The sequence below is a fragment of the Taudactylus pleione genome, unplaced genomic scaffold (assembly GCF_031769625.1).
Source record: "Taudactylus pleione unplaced genomic scaffold, aTauple2 ptg000259l, whole genome shotgun sequence".
NCBI lineage: Eukaryota > Metazoa > Chordata > Amphibia > Anura > Myobatrachidae > Taudactylus > Taudactylus pleione.
In genome coordinates, this window is record NW_028284661.1 from 571,207 (window position 1) to 592,842 (window position 21,636).

Consider the following 21,636-nt stretch of genomic DNA (forward strand, 5'->3'; position numbering starts at 1 on the left):
CGATTTTGGGGCTCTATGGCATCTGAGAAATTTTATGACAGCAGCAGGCACACCAGTTGCACATTCCCGACACATAAAACATCTTTTAGAAGCAATCCAACTGCCCAAGGTAGTGGCAGTAATTAAATGCAAAGCCCACACATGTGAGGATGACCCGGTGTCACTGGGCAACAACAGAGCTGATGAAGCTGCTAAATGGGCAGCAGGGTTAAAAATGTTTTCTCCAACTGAAACAATTATGTCATTCCAAACTATTGATATGCTGAAATTAATTGAGATGCAAAATTTTTCTTCAATTCAGGAAAAATCCATTTAGAAGTCCAACGGATGTGGGCAAGAGTCCTCTGGGCTCTGGAGGGATGGACATGGTAAGCCAGTAGCCCCCAAGGCATATTACCCCAGCCTAGCTGAGGCAGCACACGGTCTAACTCATCTGGGTAAACTGGGTATGTGCAAGTTGGTGAGGGCATACTGGTGTGCACCAGGTTTTTCTTCACAAGCAGAGAAGATAGCAATGTCCTGTCTGACCTGCTTGAGAAAGAACATATGGAAAGCGATCCCTACTGAACCGTCCCACATTCCACTGACTGATGGACCTTTCCAGGTGATACAAATTGATTTCATCCAATTACCACCCTGCAGGAACCTTAAGTATGTATTAGTGTGCACAGACATATTTTCTAACTGGATTGAGGCTTACCCAGTGGCCACTAATACTGCTGCGTTTACTGCCAAGAAAATAGTTCAGGAATTTGTATGCAGGTACGGTATCCCAAAAATCATCGAGAGTGATAGGGGTACCCATTTCACAGGTGATGTTTTTCAAAATATGTGTAAGCTGATGGGTATCAATAGCCGACTTCACACCCCCTACTAACCGCAAGCCAGTGCCAAGGTAGAGAGGATGAACGGGACTATTAAAAATAAGCTAAGTAAAATTATGGCAGAGACTGGACTAGGATGGCCAGAAGCGTTACCTTTGGTCCTACATAGCATAAGGACCACTCCTAGACCCCCCTTAAATTTGTCCCCATTTGAAATACTGTTCGGTAGACAACCTCATTTGATTATAAGTCCTCAGGAAGACTTGAAGGGTAACAACGAGGTAACTGTAAAGTATCTTACATCAATCTGTAAGCAGTTAAAGCAACAGCAGCAGAAACTGAAATTGTTGTCTAATGATATGCCTGAAACTAACTGTCATGATGTTGAACCAGGAGAATATGTTATGATCAGAAATTTCTTGTGTTCAGGTTGTTTGACTGATCAGTGGGAAGGTCCATACCAGGTGCTGCTGACAAGTACTTCATCTTTGAAGGTGGCCGAGAGATACCTGGGTCCATTCCACTCACTGCAAAAAGGTCAATCAACCGGTGGAGAAACAAGTCGGAGACAAGACTGATAGTGTTGACCTGTCGCTCGCGAGCTTGTTCCAGGAGGATTGAAAAGGTCGTAGTGAGATACCTGAACTGAGAGAAATTTTGCAGGACTTGTTGTTAAAATGGACGGGCCTGCTGTGTTCATTTTCATATTCTCTTTTAGAGTGTTCACCATCCTGGCCAGTTCGGGGATATCCAGTGTCTGTGATGGGGGACCGATTGAGGAAATGGGAGCTGATGGCAGTGCTGATGGAGTGGAGACAGGAGGAGTGCAATGCCAATCAGGAGAGTGTCTGTCCAATCTTAGTACTGTTATTGTTAAGAGAGCTGTCATTCCGGATACTCGGGGAAGATGTGGAAGTTTATCGTCTGAAGATTCCTATATTTGTGAGCTTTGTGGGTCCCTAGTTGATGAGAACTGTATCCAACGGTGCCAACCTAAATATAATCAGTACTGGGGTGGGTATCCTCTAGAGGATTATCATAGCATGGTAGGCAAAGTGTTAAATCAAACTGATTGCTGGGTGTGTTCACATGTGCCACAGGGACAGCATAATGTAGGGTTGGTGCCATTTCCGCTGAATAACACGGAAATTTTAGAATTGCAAGCGTACAAGACAGAACTGGTGCAACACAGGCTAGTGTTGAATTATTTAACTGCTGTTACTGGAGGGTATTGCGTAACGTTAGCCACCCAATTTGGAGTAAAATGTTGCACCTATGTCACCAATGACACCAGCGACCCTAAGGAGGTGATAGACCGGAAGATGGATGAAATTCTACAGCTAAAATGGGAATTTCGTAAGAACCATAACACTTCAGTGGCTGAAGTAGGGGAAAAGATAGAAGGATGGGTGTCATGGCTGAACCCAGTGAAATGGTTCTCAGGACTAGGGGAATGGGTCCAGGAAGTGATCACCAGCATAGGCAAATTCTTGATCCTTATACTGATTGTCATCATAATAATTGGCATATGCGTCTGGTGTGTTCCTATTGTGTTGAAGTGTGGAAAATGTAAAAATAGAGTGAAACGAAAGAATGAAACTATGATGGTGGTCAAAAATGACAATATATATACCGAGGTAAATATAGAACTGCATTACAACCCTGAACTAGGAAATACTATCGTTTGATGTATTATATTTAGAAATGCATAGAATGTATTATTGAAATGTTATTTAAAGAACACCCCAGATAATGTAAAGTCTCAATTCCCCTTCAAGACTGCTTTTATAAGACTGGTGCATTCCCACACCTTTCACATGATTTTCCAAGATCCGCGGTGTGCGTATAATAGTAGTTTTATGTCACCACTCAGAGACACATTATTGATGGATTAAGAACCACCTTGTGCCATCCCATAATAACACCAAATAATATGTAAATGTAAGCCTAAATTAAATTCAAATAGCAGATTGTGATATCATGTTTGCTATCAAAGGGTGGACTGTCGAAGCTGAATAATTGGCTGAGACAAGTTCAGTTTAAAATTTAATCGCAGCGACAAATGGCCGCAAGACTGCATTTTGGAAATGGGATCGCAAGACGCCATTTTGCGAATGGCCGCCTAAGCACCATTTTAGATAAACTTACCCTTTAGTACATGTAGCGATATTACTATTAGCAACATGTGATTGCATCTTTCATCATTTGTCATACACACATTAATACTCACAATTGCGCTGTTAACTAGTCGCATATTAGCGAATGCATAGGACTTTGTATGAAACCGCTGTATTATTAGCTTTATGCGCACGCATCTGCCCCAAGTTAACTAGCATCCTTATATCAAACCCTGAATACCCACACATTACATATTCACACATAAGGTTCAATAAGCTTTAAAGTGTATGATTTAAGTTGGTTCAGTTAGTTTAAATGCTGAGAAATAAAGATATTTGATAACTAAGGTATTATACATGCTAAACAAGTCATGTTTGGTTTTGTACTGATGAGTATTCTTTTTACAGTATTCCGGTGTTATTGGTGGGGAGGTCGCATCATGCAAACTCAAGTTATGGATTGCAGAGCCTACAAGCAACAAAATGTATATTTCAGGAACAACTGTTAGGATGTTACAGGGGGCCTGAAAAGAAAGATCCCCAGCTGTTAGAGGCAGGGAGAGTCTATTTGAACCAGCCTGTTAAATGTGCTGTAACAGATGCTTCTCCCCTGGGAACCAATGACATTAGCAACAAACTTCCCTATTGTCCTGTTTATTCTGGGGGGGTATAAATATGTGTGCCCGAACGCTAGTTTTTAGTCTTCGTGCTGAATGCTGTATGACTAGGGGTCTCTTGCTGATGCCTATCTCCGTGTCCGGAAGCACTGCGTATGTATACTGTACTTGGGTCTGTATTATTTCCTTTTACGACAAAATTGTGTATGGATCAATTGCGTGTAACTGTCTGAACTTTTACCTGAATAACACTTGTGCTTTGGAACCACAGATTCCACGTCTAAGTCTTTATTTACGGTCTGACTGCGTACGCAAATTAGCATTATTCTTAGAGGTTTATAGGAAGGATTTTAGAAGGTATAGGCAGGGGTATATAGAGGTTCTGATCCAGTTTCGTTAGTAGATAAAAAAAAGGATTACAAATGGAATCTAACTAGATAAATTTATATTCTTCCTTGTTTAACCTGACCTAGTAGTTAACAATAAAAGTGGGACAGTTCAGAGAAGATTTCTTCCCTCCAGTGTCTGATTGGGCATAAAGGGCCCACCGGGGGAATGCAGTGGTAGGGGCCCATGCTTAAGGGGTGTGGTCAGACCCCAGAGATGCTTGACTAACCAATAGGCAAATCTGGTTGTAGTTTCTATAGAAAGGAGCCCAGCATCCGTGTTGATCAGTGCTTCCAATCCACTAGGTAACTGATCATATAATTGAGTAACAATGTATGATTTGAGGACTGGAACCTGACACCTAGAGTAGGGGGGTGGGCCCTCAGGCAGTGGGGCCCACTGGGGATTTCCCCTGTACCCCTGTGGGCCAGTCCAACCCTGCTTCCCTCCCATACATTGGGTCAGTCTGTAGATCCAAAATACATGACTGAGGTGCAGTCATATAATGGAAACAGAGAACAATGGAGTGGAATTACCCACCTCCTCCTTGTTCCTCCTAGTCTTTCACCCTTCTCAATTTGTCTGCTTTCATCAACCTCCTTTTTCCTCTTTCATCCTTCTTTATCTTCCTCCTCCAGCTTTCATCATTCTCTAACCGTTTAATTTTTAATCCCTCCTCCTTTTCTATCATTATTACTTTTTGTCAAGCTCCTTTTAATTTTTTCCTCCTTTCATATCTTCCTACTCTCTACTTCATTAAATACACTGCTTGTAGCAGGGAGAGGAGCCAGCAACTAGGAACTAGACACATTGGTGACCTCCTGGCAGACCCTTTGGGCCACTGCAAAAACCGTGGATATGGCTAAAATTCCCCTGCTTCAATTGTGAGTCGGTGTCTTCTATGTCCATATGCAGCCAGCCATGGGGCTCAGTCCCCTATTATCACTTGTGTCTCAAAGTCTAAGCTATAAACTTGGGGATCTAATCTCTTAGAAAGCAAAGCTACTTTTGAGAACATAAGAGCCTCTAAGGAGCCTCCCACACTGCTGATCTCTGGTCTTATGACTCAGGAACTGGAGTTGTGTAAGGAAGTTTTGAGTTCATTAGAGCCTGCCAGAACAGCTGGGAGGCATTTGATGCTGTTGTCCTCTGGTCCGCAGTCTAAAAGAACGGCAGTCTCAGTCACTGCTTCAAACAAATCCCCACTAGACACAGTGCAAGTAGAGAAAATGTCTTATACACCTTTCAGACATACGACCCAGGAAATTTCCTGCTCAGACCTGGGAATTTCTCCTGTGCAAAATCCCGGGTATTTGGTCGAGACCCCCCTTTCACACTACAACGTCTACCCGGGAAATTCCCGGGTAGACCTCTTTCAGACAAGAGCAGGGTTTTTCAGAGTTTTGATAAACAAAGAAACAGAAAAACAAACTCTGTTGTGCGAGCACTCTTATACTAGATTATCAAAAATTGGACAAGTGTGTCCTAAAAATTAACCTTTATTACATATATCTAAAAGGAACCATAGAAATGTCCACTAAATGTCCAAAAATTAAAGGAGAATAAACACATACATTATACACAGAAACAATACATACAATTAAAAATAGAAAATAGTAAGCACCCTGGGACTGGCGAAATATAGGAATAATATATACAGTATAATGAGATTAAATGCCAGTAAATATAAGTATAGTTTAGAAGCAGTTGTACCCATAAATGTTATTATTTGAAATGAGTAGTGGGTATAAGAAAATTCAGTAAAGTCCAGGCATAGAGTTGCCTCTCCTCATTCTACTGCTCCTCACCTATGCTATAAGCTATTTATGAGGAGTGAGAGATTACCGGAGGACAAATTGCCTGTGGAAACAACAGACTAACAGGGACGTTGCTCACATTTCATTTCTGCTGTTGAGTGTCATACATAAAGCATCGGACACACAATGAGAGAATTACTTTAATGAGATAGCCCGCAGTTAATAGAGATTACAGAAGAAGCTCGCAGTGTGGGTAGGATGTCAAAGTGACTCATATGGTTACCACTTAATATATAAGAAAATTGGTCACAAACACCTTTCCCACAGATGACTAATCACTCTTATTTCTAAAAGGACCTTCCCCTTTAGCTGTATATTAATCCACAAGTCTGTTGAATTTTATTTCATCATAAACAAGAAAAATGGAAAATGACCAATTTTCTTATATATTAAGTGGTAACTGCTTCTAAACTATACTTATATTTACTGGCATTTAATCTCATTATACTGTATATATTATTCCTATATTTCGCCAGTCCCAGGGTGCTTACTATTTTCTATTTTTAATTGTATGTATTGTTTCTGTGTATAATGTATGTGTTTATTCTCCTTTAATTTTTGGACATTTAGTGGACATTTCTATGGTTCCTTTTAGATATATGTAATAAAGGTTAATTTTTAGGACACACTTGTCCAATTTTTGATAATCTAGTATAAGAGTGCTCGCACAACAGAGTTTGTTTTTCTGTTTCTTTGTTTATCAAAACTCTGAAAAACCCTGCTCTTGTCTGAAAGAGGTCTACCCGGGAATTTCCCGGGTAGACGTTGTAGTGTGAAAGGGGGGTCTCGACCAAATACCCGGGATTTTGCACAGGAGAAACAGTGTCCAGGTTTCTGTGCCGCAGTTACCCACAGTGTGCTGGGGCAATTGATGGCACCCACATCCCCATAATTGCTCCCACAGACAGCCCAGCAGACTACTATAACAGAAAGGGATGGCATTCCATCATTCTGCAAGCCGTCGTTGACCATCGGTATTGGTAAGCCACATTTATTACTTTTAATTAGATATATATTGTGATCTGCATGCAAAGTAAAGTATCTAAAATGTTGTGTGTTTAAAAAGTTTATATGTATAGTTGTAACCGGATCTTATATACGCTTTCTATCAGAAATAAATAAATGTATATATTGTAGTGTATTTAAAAGTTAGGGGTATAATTAATAAAGTGAGGGTTATTTGAAGTGTAGATGTTGGGCCTAGCAACCAATCAGATTCTACTTCACATGGTCTATATGTCTAGTTTTAACTGGATATTATCTTGCTCACAGCTTCACTGATGTTTTCATTGGCTGGCCTGGTCGTGCTCATGATGCTCGTGTTCTGGCCAATTCTGATCTTTACAAGATTGCGGAGGAGAGGCAGAATGGTTGGCTGTTTCCTCATGAGGTAACTATACACACATTTTTGTCATGCTTCTTATTGCAAAACCGATATGTATTATCTTCCATACCCAACCATAACATGATTTTTGGTATGTCACCTGCAATTTGCTCTGATATACCGTATCTGCATACAACACTGTTACCTGTAAAGCCTTTAATAATAACTGTAATATTTGTTTCCATTTGCAGAATTCCAAGCTTGTGGATGGAGTGGAGATACCAGTCCACATCATTGGGGATGCTGCGTATCCATTACAGAGGTGGTTGATGAAAGGGTACAGCCAACAGGTTGTGCTTTCGAACGAGCAGATCGCCTACACCCATACCCTCAGTTCAGCTAGAATGGTTGTTGAAAATGCATTCGGGAGACTGAAGGGACGTTGGCGCTGCTTGTGAAAAAGAAACAATTTGGACATTCGGCTGATTACTGATGTTGTAGCGGCATGCTGTATCTTGCATAACATCTGTGAGATACAGCGAGAAGAATACCTGCCAGAGTGGGACATCGTGGAGGAGCCTGTTGGGAGTTATCCTTCTACCCTTTCATCAACCTCACTTGCTTATCGAACCAATGACATAGAATTGATTAGAACCACCATTTCAAAAAACATTAATTCTATGGTGTTATTGTAATAAATACAAAAACTTAATTTTTGAATTGTTCAAAAAATCTTTAATTTTAATAAAGGCCTTTTGTTTAAGTTGCATACGAAGTTTGAAAGCATTTCCATATTTCTTACATAGGAAATAATGTTGCACAAAATAACAACACAATTCAAAACAAACAATAGTATAAAAATAAATAAAAGTGCACATTTACTTCAGAACCCAAAGTACTCCATATGTATGTATGGATTGATATTGTCGAAGGCGTAGACAATGAGAACAATGTTAAGTGCGCATATAACTGTGAGGCATTAAACAAAAAAATGACAAGCAGTAACCATAACATTCTCAACATCATGATATGGATATGTCTAGTTAACATCACTAGATACTGTATATTTGATTACCACAGTTAAATATTTCGGTAAAAAGAGTATTAGCTGGCAAAGTATCTTTAAATTGACCTTCAAGTACATTATCTAATGTATTATATGTAAATGTTGAGGATGACTGAGGTGTTTGCGGATGCTTGGATATATGGGATGTAGTTTGCCCAAATGCTGTGGGGGACTTTAATTGTTGCGCATACTGGGATGTTTTGCCAAATGCTGGGGGGGACTTTACTTGTTGCACATACTGATATGTCTGCCCAAATGCTGGGGGGGCTTTGCTTGTTGTTGAGCAAACTTGTATGTAGTTTGCCCAAATGCTGTGGGGAAATTAGCGTGCTGGTCATACTGCGATGCATGCTCAAATGAGGTGGGAGACTGAGGTTGTTGCACATATTGGGATGGTTCCCCAAATGAGTTTGGATAATTAGCTTGGTTCCCAAAATGGGTGGGTGATGGAACATGTGTTGTTTTGTAGTGGATTGTGCTCAAGATTTGAGTAAAAAATTTGCAGTTATCGCGACTAAGCCTTTCCTGCACAGCTATCATTTCCTTTAGCAAATTACTCTGCTATTCTCTCTCATTGGCCATGAACCACTGCAGTCTGGCATCCTCTTGTGTCTGCCATTCCGAATCTAGGTCGCGCAGTTGTTCACAAAGAATATTTTTCATGGCTGTGGTAGCAACATCAATTTTGCTCTTCTTCTTTTTACGTGTTGGCACTGTGAAAACTGAAAGTAAAATAGAGAAAACATTGAGCAACAGATGTAAAAAATATTTGATACACAAAACAATAAATGGTCCCAATTCAAAAAGCAGCGCGTCTCTTTGCATGCGCTGCCCATCCTCCACTACAAGATAAATGCAGAAACAATACGGTTTCTACTATATACTAGAAACTGAACTACAACATTACATAGATTAATGCAGCAGAACATAAGTTATTTGAATTAAACTTAATGTTATCGCGTAGGGTGGGCTTGTCTCCCTGGGTCTGTGGCTCAGACTCAGAATCTTGCCTTTACGTTGGAGAGATCACATCTGAGCCAGTGCTTGGTTCAATGTTGATGGTATTAGATGAGTCCTCATTTGCATCATCAAATAGGACCTGCGATAATGCCGAGCTCTGCTGGCTGCTCTCAGGAGTTGTTGAAGGCGTGCATGTCATTGTTGCAGACAGTGTGCCAGCATCACTTGAAGAAGATAGAGCAATGGGGTTGCATAGTGCTGTATGCCCAAAAGCCGAAGTGCATAAATCGTATAAGGGCCACTCCATCCTTCCCACACCACTGCGATTACGATTGTGGTCATTGACCTTTGTGTATTGTTTCTTAAGACTCTTTAGCTTATTAAGGACTTGCTGCTGTGTCTTCACAATACCCCGGCTGGCCAGGATTTTGGCAATGTTGCAATAGATCATGGCATCCTTAACAGTGCCTGTGATTTGAGCTTTTATTTCTTCCTCTCCCCTCACATGTAAGAGCTCACGGACCTCCTCCTCCTTCAAATGTGCCTCACATGTAAGAGCTCATGGACCTCCTCGTCCTTCCAATGTGCCATGATCACCAACCACCTGTACACAGAAAAAATATAGAGTACCGCGCTAAAGAAAACCCAGAAAATTTAGATAAAAAATAATAAATAAATAAGCAAATGAATAGAAAATAAATCTCTTGTATGGTGTATTAATAATGTATTTCAGTATTTTAAAATATATGCCATATATAATAATAGAAACAAGCTCTTTTAATAAGGTAATAAAACAGTAATTTTACACACCTGGCACCACTCTCCAACCACCTGGTACTGCACTCTCTCCTTTGTCAGCACCAAGTTCACCTTGTAGTGTTGCGGGTCTCTGCAATTGTTGCGGCACCTAAATCCGCCGTGTAGCACTGCACTGCCTCTTTAGCACTATGTTTAGCCTTTATGGCGTCTGCCCTCCACTGTCTGGCCGCTGCTGCTGATGATCTCATCAACAGGCAGCCGCATCCAGCCAATCAGGAGCTGTTTGTCAGACAGAAGCAGGGTAATTTCCCAGGACTTAAGTCCCGGGAAAAACCCTGGTCGATTGCAGGGGCGGCTACCCGGGAACGTGTTCCCGGGTAGGTACCTTTCAGACAGACGCGGCTACCTGGGAATTTGGCTGAGGCAGGCCAAATTCCCGGGAATCTCGAGATGTCTGAAATGGGTATTAGTGGTACTGTATGCTAAAAAAATGGGTATGGTAACAAGTTATGAGGGGCATGGCCACTCGATATGGGGGCATCTCAGCATGACACACCACCTGTTTATTGTCACTGTCATCATCATATAACAGAGGTTCAACCAGACTCTTGCCCACTATGTCACCTCCTGTACCCCCTCCAGCATCCTGCCCCTTTTGTCTTTCCAGCCTCCTGCTCCGTCACTCCAGCCTCCTGTCTCTTTGTGTCTCTCCAGCCTCCTGCCCCATCACTCCAGCCTCCTGTCCTCTTGTGTCTCCAGCCTCCTGTCTCTTTGTGTCTCTCCAGCCTCCTGCCCCACCACCCCAGCCTCCTGTTTCCAACCTTCTGTCTCTCAGCCATAACCCCCTTCCCTTTGTCCCACAGCCTCCCTCTCACCCTGTATCTTTCAGCTTCCCCCTCACCCTGTATCTCTCTGCCTCCCCAACACCCTGTATCTCGTGGCCTCCCTCTCACCCTGTTATCTCTGCCTCCCCGTCACACTGTGTCTCTTGGATTTGATGTCACCCTGTATCTCTTGACTTCCCCCTCACCCTGGGGGAAATGTACTGAGCTCTGGAAAGTGATAAATTGGAAAGTGATAAACGACCAGCCATTCAGCGCCTAAATGTCATCTTACAGGCTGTAATGGAAAAGAAGGGGGGAGAAAAGGGTCGCACCAAGAAAATATGTATACAAAATCACCCTATTTTAGAAATCACATTGATACTCAAATGTTATCAATACTTATTCTTATAGGGGTGCTACTCCGGGACAGATCAATATTCACATAAAAAAAAAAAACAATCCCATACGAGTGCACATTGTCTCGCAATATATTACATTAAAACATAACCTTTATTATTGTTGTCCACTACAGTGGTTACTTAAAACACAGCAAAATAAAGATTAACAAAATGTACAAAAAAAAATATTCATTAAAATAATCTAAAATCTACAGCCGTGCTCAGTCTGCCTCTTTTTTGAAAAAGCACTAGCGAAACACGTGTCAAGGTGTTCAGTAGTGCCAGTCAGAATGTGTCCTAACTGAATGTTGTATTAACAAATATCATGTTTAACTTTAAAATGTGTATCCCCACTGTGATTAGATGCCGCGGTGAATGTGAGGCTAGCTGAACACTGCACGACGCTGCAGTCAGTGCAGGGAGAGATCAGCTGCCTGCCTTTACTACCCCTCATGCTGATAGCCCCGTATAAGCTACAAACAACAAGATAGTGTAGACTTATGGTGCATACACACGGTCAGATTTTCCTTCAGATTTATACAATAACGATTTTAAAAATCATTCAATCATTCATATTTGAAAGAAAGCCTGACGTGTGTCCCTGCAACGATGAACGATGCGTGTTCCCGTTTGTCAGATAACGATATCTGACATCTGATGTGTTTGCAGATTTGGTCAATTTTCACTCATTTTAATACTGTCAAAAATCGTTCGTATTTCATGAAATCGTTGGTAAAATCGTTCGTTGTTTATCGTTCGTAGTTCATCGTTCGTCTGACAGATCTGACCGTGTGTATGCACCATTAGAGTACAAGCAGTTATCTTGCTGCTCATGCTAACAGCCCAGGTGATAAGACAAGAGAAACTGTTTGGAGGTGAATAAATAATAAGCAATTGTTTGTTTTTACTGCTCATGCAAACAGCTCCCTGGGAGAAAGTTTACTAGCAGTCAGCTGCTTCTCTTTACTGTCTATACTAACAGCCCTGTAGTGAAAGGACAATAAGAGGAGCTGTGTCAGTATGGGACTTATAAATGTGAAAACAGCGCTTCCAATGAAACAAATCTGATAGATGTAAATCAAATGAATATTTTGAATGCTATGTAAGTGAAATAAAAACTCTGAATACACTAAATGAAATATATGTACAACATGAGACCTATATATCACCTGAGTATTGGGATACTCATGAGTTATTAAAATACCATAAGTTTGTCCTATAATTGGGTGTATGGTGATTAAGTATTAAAATTATCACTTTACCAATAAACTTTGTAACATTGAAGAGCATATCATGTTTTTATTGAAGTGATATAGGTGTCAATGGGTTACACTGAGCAAAATTAAAATATCAATAAATTGCCTTAAAATAAATATTCCATAGGCATCTAATTCACTATATATTCAAAGATTATTATTATTATTATTGAAGATTGAGACATCAGTGGGTATGTCACTTTGTATTTAATTGATACAGACTTGGACATACATACGCAATAACACTATTACGTGTATAAATGACACTGGACTGAGCACGACTGCAGATTTTAGATTATTGTAATGAGTATTTTTTTTGTGAATTTTGTTCTTCTTTATTTTTCTGTGTTTTAAGTAACCACTATAGTGGACAACACTGATAAATGTTATGTTTTAATTTAATAAATTGCGAGACAATGTGCACTCGTATGGGATTCTTTGTTTTCTTTTTGATGTGAATCTTACAGGCTGTGTTTGAAAAATGACAGGAGCTGATTGGTTGGTACTTTATCTCTCTCCAATGTATCACTTTCCAGAGCTTAGTACATCTGCACCCCCTGTGTCTCTCGGCTTCCACCTCACCCTGTGTCTTTTGGCTTCCCCCCCACCCTGGGTCTCTTAGCCCAGCCCACACTTACCTCCTTCTGCATGATGAGGATGTTGCTTGCAGCTCCATCTTTGCGCGCGCCTCGGCTCCTCTTTAGTGTCCAGCGGCGCGATGTCATGACGTCATGCCACTGCGTCTGCACAAAAAACGTTATTTTGCTGTCCACCTGCAGCTGTCCCAGCTGTGTCTGCTCTCTCTGCAGTGCTTGTACCCAGCAGTTTGTCTGGCATGAAGATGGAAGAAACTGTGTCCAGCCAGCGGAAAGGTGGTAGGGGGTACAGAGTACAGGCTACTAATTTCTTAATGGAACGCCATGTGCACCGCTGACTGTTTAACATACAGTAATAATACATTCCCTACATAATGGCTGTTCAGGTGAAGTGTGTACCCAGCCAAAGTCATCCATTTCCTTTCTGTATATGAGCTTGATTCCCTTTGTTCATATTGGCAGCAATTAAAAGGCATGGAGATCTGTAAACCCATCTGTAATTCTAGAAAGTCAAACAAGTTCGAGTTAATTTGATGAACTCATATATTTTACCTGTTTTTAATGGCAAACTTCAAATGGTGAATACAGTAGTGTTTACAGTACAAATAAAAGAAAATGTAAAAAAAAAATAATTTACAAATTTTATTGAAATATTGTTTCAAAATAAATATATTTGAAATCAAACATTTTGACATGAACAGTAAGCCATTAATGCGATTTGGATCCACAAATTTGAATTGGGTCAATTAGCTATTGTACAACAGTATGCTCATGGCCATTGAATTTCAGGCTAATTGGAAGCATTTAAACATTTTTCACCTCTAGTGTTTATATAATAAGCGAGAAAGTGTGTCTGTCTGTCCACACACTGTCACGCAATCCCTAAAAATGGGGAAGTTCTGGGGGCCTGCTCCAGTGGAAATTGGCAGTCTGCCAAAAACCTGTGAGAAAGCTACAAAAGAATCCTTTTAATCTTAGTCTGGGCAAACTTGATGACTCATGCAAATTCATATTAAATCCAGAGCCTCTGTGATTGCATGTAAGGGCATAACTAAAGGTGCCCACACACATAGCGATCTGCACATGATCCCACGATGTGTGCGATTTCCCCTGAACTCTCCCCTGGCAGCTCCCCTGCACTCCTACACACGATTTGGAGTAAAAAATGTCCAATCTAACTTAAGATCTACCGTGCATCCAGTGCATTGTGTCCCAGATTGGCAAATCTGCCCTAAAGCACGGCAGATATGAAGATGCGATGTGCGACCAGCGGGGATGTGCATTGGCATTGTGATCGTGAGTGGACACTCACGATTTGGGCATATTTTACACGATTTGTCGCCAAGATTCGTCAAAATTGGGCAAATCGTGTAAAATATTGCTATGTGTGTGGGCACCTTAACACTTTGTGGGCCACAAAGGGCCCCCCCGGGGGTAAAAAAAAAAAAAAACACATACATTTGCCCCCACAGAGCCCATTCATGTATTGTCACACAGAGCCAAATCAGGTTATGCCACAGAGTAGTACCCCTTATACACATTATGCCATACAGTAGTAGTGCCATATACATTATGCCACACAGTAATGCCCCTTACACATTATGCCCCCCCCAGCAACTCACTTTCCCGTGTCCCTCCAGTGGCCTCTCGCCTCCCCGTCTGCCATCAACAGGTGTGGATTTGGGGTCGGGCCGACGCACAGGCAGGGGCAGACATGGACAGTCAGCACTGGCGCAATTTGAATCTCGTGCCGATCTCCAGCCAATCAGAGCTTGTGGATCAGCAGCCAATCAGGATCCACCTCTGCTGATTGGCTGCTGGTCCATGAGCTCTGATTGCTTTGTGACCAGTGGCTCTGTCTCTCCTTGACTGCCTGCCAGTGCAGGCACCACATCAACATAAATGACACCTAGGCCCCCCTCGATGACCCTGACTCGACCAGTCCACCTTGTGTGCGTAACTGGGTGCAAAGGGAGTGGCGGGCCACAGAGGCAGCGTGGGCACCATAGCAGCTGCACCTCTTGCACCCACAGTAGTTACGCCACTGCTTGCATGCATGTTAGCAAACAGTGGGGTCCTTTTCAAGATCAATGGGATGAGGTTATAGGTGAGGACAACGTAAGCAAATAAAGGCTGCAGGTGTACCTCAGGGTCCAGTCTTCAACCCGGGCAATGCCGGGTATCCCAGCTAATTGAAAATGTTCAGCAGAAAACCTTTGCAAACTTAAACATTTAGACACTGCAGAGTGTTATACATGTGTTTGTTGAAGATATATTGCATGGGATTATTTTTTTAACAGATATTTTTTCCAACACATTAACATTAATACAAGATTAATGTTACACTAAAGTGAATGGTTTTCTCTTTCATTTTCATCTAACTCCCACATTTATAATATTTACATGATAATTGATAATTGTTGATGATGTAATGGAATACATTTTTTTCCTACTGAGACTGACTCTTGAAAACAATGTGTTAATATTAATCACCAAAGCTGGGTACACACTATACAATGTATCGTATGATATATCATTCTGTCTCTGATCGGAACGATATATCGTACACATTGTATAGTGTGTACGCCCGATCTGTCTTTCACAATGCACATTCATCGTCCAATCTGACCCAGTCTGCCAATACCTGTAGCCCAGGCCGCCCTCTCTGCCGCTCCCAGACCGTGCCACAGCCCACCTCCTCCATTCCTGCATTGCAAGCTGCAGGAGGGAGAACACAGTGAGGAAGACGTGCCGATGCCAGAGCAGCTGCAGGAGGAGGTACCAGACTAGCTCAGAATAGAGGATAGCTGGATTCTTATGCAAATACTGTAGATGCGTTAAAACAGCTTCATTATGTGTTTTATTTGCAACATAAGATAGGCAAAAAATTAACAACCTTGGCTTGCAAATTATATTATTATGAATAAGTCATTAATAGTTGCTTATCAGGCTGTTAATTTTATTTTTGTAAAAAAAAGATTTTTTTAGTATGGGCCCATTTACCAAATGGTTTAGTGCAGGAAATTTTACAAATATCTCCTGCGCTATGTAATTATCTGCATAATACTATATAGCATCACTGTTCCAAAATACCTTTAAGTGAAAACATATGTCATCATATTTATTAAACTGTGAAAAGGTTTTTTTTTTTTGGAGCTTGATGTCTATATCTGTCTCCATCTCCAGACTACATGGATGTGAAGGATGTTCTCGCATCCCTCCCTTGCGTGAATGCATTTCCTCCTCTTATTCTTTCTCAAATAAGAGATAGAAAGGGAAACTAGTAGTGTCCAGACTATCAAGTAAAGCGCTCATCTGTTATCACCTATTTTCCCATGGAGATTCTATTCAAACGTTTTGCTGAGTAGTAACCTATAAGTGAAATACAATAGCACATCTTGCTATCTTGTGCTGATTTGGGAACATTATCATACTGTCAAATGCTATATGTGTGTTAGCACAACATCTTCTTATATCCAAGTGTGTGTTTGTGTGTTGGGGGGCACCAAAGGAAATTCTCGCCCTGAGCTCCATTTGGTCTAGAACCGGCCCTGCATACAGCATTTAACAATACATTGCGCCGTTGTACCTGGTTTTGTGCAGTGCGTATGGCGCGTGCGATGTATGGTCGCACCATCGTATGGTGTGTACCCAACTTCAGTGCCATATGGAAATATTATATATTGAATTACCTGTACAAGTGACTCTTGGGGAACACAGCTGTAGGGAAAGCAAACATTTACTAAGTTTATAACACAAGGCAGCATTACTCATTATAGACATTAATTACAAATGTGATATTATTCTTCTGCAATCCAACATTTTAGAGAGCCATGTGAATTGTACTTAGAATCTATTTCAATGTTATAAATATATGAATAGGATTAATGTATATTTAATTTGAAGAATATCAAATAAGCAAGACTTTGGGCTGCAGATAAAGCGTTTTTTTTTTCTTACTAAGGATCCTAGTAAAATTAATACATAAAAAAATATAATAATAAAGTATACAAAGTAGATTGTTGTAGATACGTAGTGCACCGCACAGTAGGAAATCATCTGTTACTTTGTTGGTTTAGGCTTTATTCTCATGTAAGGTTGCCTCAACCACTTACATAGGTGATATGCACAACATGTTTTTAGTCCTGATTGTATTTATAAGTATTTCATACTAGAACAGGTCTCGTGATCAGTGTTACCAAATTAAAAAAATAAATTCACATTGCAGAAAATGTGTTATGTCCCAAAAACATCCACTGAAATTGCTTCTCTCTGAGACAAAATTCTTTCTGCGTCCGTCCCCAGGCGCAAGCACCTGACTCAGATGCATGCGCAGATTGAAAACATCGGTCGCTTGAGTTTGATTTCACAAAAGTGACCACCTCTGAATCAGGCCATATGTGTTTGAACATGACAGAGTCACATATCATCCAGCAAATAGTCTTTCTCCCCTTGAAATACAACAATTATGAACTAAATATAATTGATATATAATATTAGCATAATAAAATAGAGATTAGTGATAAGTATGATGGTGTATCCTCTGATCCTTTTACTTCTTTAACTGGTGCACCATTGACAATGTACTGTATTTAATAAGACACAGTAAGGATTATTTAGTGAACCATAACAATGCCTACCAGGCCACAAAAAACAATAAATATCATTTACATTTTTTAGCCTCCAGACCAATGTTTCTCAATATTTTTTAGCATATACCACTGTGTGATGGTGAATGTTTAGCATGTAGCAACTAAAGTCCATCTACTGTACAGTGTGTTTGTTTATATACCCTCTGTCTCATGTACCTTTACATTAAGATGTAGTAAGCAACTCCATAAACATTTAAAAAATCCACCCCTGGTTAGTGTTGTAAGTGTTCTAAAGTATGTATTAACATTTTGTGTTATACAATATTTAGCAGACTGAGGTATTCATTGAATATATCTAGGAACCCCTTAAGTATACTTATAGCATAGGTTGAAAACATAATACAAAAAACAACCTAGTATAAAGCGCTAGTGTTAAGCCCTATGCTGGAATATATGATAATGTGATAGATATGTGACAGACTGCTGCTGTTTCAAACACCTGAGGAGCTGACCCTCATATATACAATAACAATATTAGATCAAATTGGAGACAGCGCCATCTGTACACAATATACACAATTTATTTAGATATGTGCAAAGATTAAAAGACGGTTTTGTCCCTCATTTAGCATAGGCATATATATATATATATATATATATATACATATATATATATATTATAACAATAAATCAATACGTAATTATGAATATTAAGAGACCTCTGTATATTAACAGTATTGAATGATTAAAAGGTAAACATCATGTATTGATATTTATAAAGAAACTGGTTGTTGCAACACCTGTAGTGTGCACAATATACAGATTATGGATGACACCAAACTTCAGAAGAGAAGCTCTGTTATGCACTGTATATGAATAGGTTAATTGCAGGCGGGCAAAAACATGCACTTTCCAAACAGCATAACCTTCCACTTTAGCCGTAGGCTGATATTTAAATAGGAAAAAGCCAGTCTATTCATAGATGTTAGTTGCATGCAAGTGGTTTCCTAATAGTTAATGACAGACTATGTCTCCATGATCCAGCTGTCCTCTAATAGCAGACACAGTCTTAATGTGTATGTAGATTGCCGTGCACAGCTTGTTTGCCTAAATTATAAAGTCAGTCTGCTAATTAGGAGAGGGGTATGATTGAGTACCAATGACTGGTACAGCTTACCACTCCTGTTTGCGGACCTCTGGGAAAAAGACTTGCTTCTGTGTGTCTCTGGAGGATAATGCCGATATTAATCTTCCAGTGCCTGGAACAGCCACGTGTCCGGACACGCCACACCAGCTGTGGGGGCTGTAGAGGCTGCTTGCCGTACGGATGTAGGAGCACTTCCTGGTGGTGTTGTCAATTGTGGGCGGAGCTTGACGCATTTCTCAGCCAAATTATGTCAGGCTGTTTCTTCCCGCCCTCAGTCTTGTGTACCTATTTATTCTCCAACTAGCCAATCGAATTCTGATTGGATAGTAAGTATGATCTCTGTTAGATTAACCACTTCATTACTTCAAAAATTGATGTTACATATTTTCTCCCCTTCTGTGGTATCAATTTTGTTGAGAATAGATGCAATTCCACATATAATATCAAAGTACCAATAAGTAAAACATATTATAGATGTATAAAGATAAATACATAAACATATAAATAAAATAATTATATACATATATAATTTATATAGCATTATCGATAATGAAATTAAGAATAAATATTAAGAAGCAATAGATTAAATAAAAATATACTTTTAAAAAATATACAGTGCCTTGCAAAAGTATTCACTCCCTGTGGCTTTGTACCTTTTTTGTTACATTACAACCTGTAATTTATTTATTTTTTAATCTGAATTTTTATGTGATGGATCTGCACAAAATAGTTTAATTTGGTGAAGTGAAATGAGAAAAAAATATATACAAAATAATCTTTATAAATAAAATTCTGAAAATGTACATGTGCATATGTAATCACCCCCTTTGCTATAAAACCCCTCAAAAGTTCTGGTGCAACCAATTACCTTCAGAAGTCACATAATTAGTGAAATGAGGTCCACCTGTGTGAAATCTAAGTGTCACATGATCTGTCAGTATAAACACACCTTTTCTGAAAGGCCCCAGAGCTGCAACACCACTAAGGAAGAGGCATCACACCATGAAGACCAAGGAGCTCTCCAAACAAGTCAGGGACAAAGTTGTTGAGAAGTACAATTCTGGGTTGGGTTATAAAAAAATATCCATCATCATCAAATGGAAAGAACATGGTACCACAACAAATCTGCCAAGAGAGGCCCGCCTACCAAAACTCACAGACCAGGCAAGGAGGGCATTAATCAGAGAGGCAGCACAGAGACCAAAAGTAACCCTGAAGGAGCTGCAGAGTTCCACAGCAGAGACTGGTGTTTCTGTGCATGTGACCACAATAAGCCGTACACTCCATAGAGCTGGACTTTATGGAAGAGTGGCCAGAAAAAAGCCATTACTTAGTGATAAAAAATAAGAAGACACGATTTGAGTTTGCCAAAAGGCATGTGGGTGACTCCCCAAATGTATGGAGGAAGGTTCTCTGGTCAGATGAGACTAAAATGTAACTTTTCGGCCACCAAGAAAAATGCTATGTCTGGTGCCAACCCAACACATCCCATCATCTCGAGAACACCATCCCCACAGCGAAACATGGTGGTGGCAGCATCATGCTGTGGGGATGTTTTTCAGCAGCAGGGACTGGGAAACTGTTTTGAGTCAAGGGAAAGATGGATGGTGCAAAATTCAGGGATATTCTTGAGCAAAACCTGTTACAGTCTGCCTGTGATTTGAGACTGGGACGGAGGTTCACCTTCCAGCAGGACAATGACCCGAAGCATACTGCTAAAGCAACGCTCGAGTGGTTTAAGGGGAAACATTTAAATGTGTTGGAATGGCCTAGTCAAAGTCCAGATCTCAATTCAATTGAGAATCTGTGGTCAGACTTGAAGATTGCTGTTCACAAGCGGAAACCATCCAACATGAAGGAGCTGGAGCAGTTTTGCCTTGAGGAATGGGCAAAAATCCCAGGGGCGAGATGTGGCAAGCTCATAGAGACTTATACAAAGCGACTTGCAGCTGTAATTGCCGCAAAAGGTGGCTCAACAAAGTACTGACTTTAGGGAGGTGAATAGTTATGCATGCTGAAGTTTTCTGTTATTTTGTCCTAAATGTTGTTTGATTCATAATATTAAAAAAAACACAACTTCACAGTTGTAGGCATGTTCAGTGAATGAAATGATGCACACCTTCAAACAATCCATTTTAATTCCAGGTTGTGAGGCAACAAAACAGGAAAAATGCAAAGGGGGGTGAATACTTTTGCAAGGCCTGTATATAGATATATATAAAAATATAAGAATGAAATAAATACAATAAAATCAACCTCCCTAAAGGTATTATATATTAATGATCAACGTAAACTAAGTCAGAATAATATATTATGTTAAAAAAGATGGAAAAAGGGAACCCCCCTCTTTTTATTGCCTCATAATACAATATGGATGTGTTGATAAACTTAACATAATAAAATAAACAACCCACATAAATTAGATGCAGATATTATTTGTTTCATATATAAATATGGAGAATTTGATGACTACCAATTTAAGCATACTTGTCAAAGAAACCCCGGCTGATGATGTCTATCTAGTTAGAGCCGTACATGACTAACCTCTTATAACTAGACCAGAGATGGGCACAAAAACAGAGTGTTCTTATGATGCATAGTAAACCACGGGAAAGTTCGGTGGGGATGGGTCCCTACAGCGTCTCCCCCCCTCATATCTCCCCTCTACAGCATCGACCATGTTACACATTATTCAATTTGATATTATCATTAAGCCCATTCAGTGTTAGGGTCCCTAATTTGAAAATCCAACAGGCTTCTTTTCTACATAATGCTTTGTACCTATCCCCTCCTCTTTTAGTAGGCTTAATTTGCTCTATTGCTTTTACTCTAATATTTTGTACATTTCCAAAAAGGCATGTAGACACATGTCTCGGCAGACTATGTTTTTTAAGATCTTTTAGGATACCCTGTCTATGGTCTAAAAATCGTATATTGAGGGTGTGTGTAGTC

At 40.1% G+C, this 21,636-nt stretch overlaps 1 protein-coding gene across 1 annotated transcript in view; it reads right to left on the minus strand.

The window, feature by feature from the left end:
* The window catches only part of LOC148514738 (amine sulfotransferase-like), a 97,184-nt gene extending 78,337 nt beyond the window's left edge, over nucleotides 1-18,847 (minus strand). Inside the window, exon 1 of the mRNA XM_088480959.1 lies at nucleotides 18,715-18,847. The gene's annotated coding sequence lies outside the window, so the exon portion shown is untranslated. The remainder of the gene's footprint in view (nucleotides 1-18,714) is intronic.
* Nucleotides 18,848-21,636: the final 2,789 nt, after the last annotated feature.